This window comes from Phalaenopsis equestris, unplaced genomic scaffold, assembly GCF_001263595.1.
Source record: "Phalaenopsis equestris unplaced genomic scaffold, ASM126359v1 Scaffold000691, whole genome shotgun sequence".
NCBI classification, from domain to species: Eukaryota; Viridiplantae; Streptophyta; class Magnoliopsida; order Asparagales; family Orchidaceae; genus Phalaenopsis; species Phalaenopsis equestris.
Window position 1 is genome coordinate 302,195 of NW_018165131.1, and position 854 is coordinate 303,048.

The following is an 854-nucleotide window of genomic DNA, read 5'->3' on the forward strand; positions in this document are numbered from 1 at the left end:
AGTAGAGGAAATAAAATAGTGCCACGCTTTAGATGTGGCATTCAACATGGAAGCAGAAAAATTTACCCGTTCTCGTTGCTTTATCTTCCATGTTCCTTTCCCATCAGTGAGAAAGTTGATCACATTGTTCAGCGGACCTTCCATCATACTGAAGGTTTCATAATGGAAGTTATAGGAGTCTGGGCTTTCGTAAAAGGAGTTAATGCGGGCAGCACTAAATTCAACAGAAAATCCCCACACTTGAACGATTCCGTCCTCAGAATAGAACACGTTGGCATAAAACTCTTTTACAATATTTGCAGCAGCTTTATTGGTGGTGTAACAGAAGTTTTCCTGATGAAGCGAGACTCGTCTTTTGTCGTAGATCCATTTCAATCTAATCAAAGTTATAGAAAAATTTCAAAATATACGTCAAATATGCAAATAATGGCTCCAAGAGTGATTCTAAGAGTTCAAAACTAAATTCCATGAATTTCTTCCCAATTTTTCCTTCACATTCTCAAATTTTTTGGATCTTCTCAATGTGGAAGAAATTCATGGTGAAAATCAAATATTTTTAGTTTGGAGTGAAGCTCTTACCAAGTGATGATCAAATTCGGTGTCTAAATGCCTTGAAATCGCCCCCAAATCCAAGATCTCTCAAGCCTTAGGTCAAAAATTGCATTTTTTTTTAGGAAGGGGACGATGAATAGTGGCGGATGACTGGTCAAGATCACGGTTAAAGGTGTTTTTTTGGGGATCTCGCCGTCGGTGGGGTCTTCGGCGCCGTCAATGAGCTCTATTAAATTAATATACTAAGTCTCAAGAAAGTCCGCCGTTGGCGGCGTCGAGGGCGCCGTCGGCGGGCCCCGTTG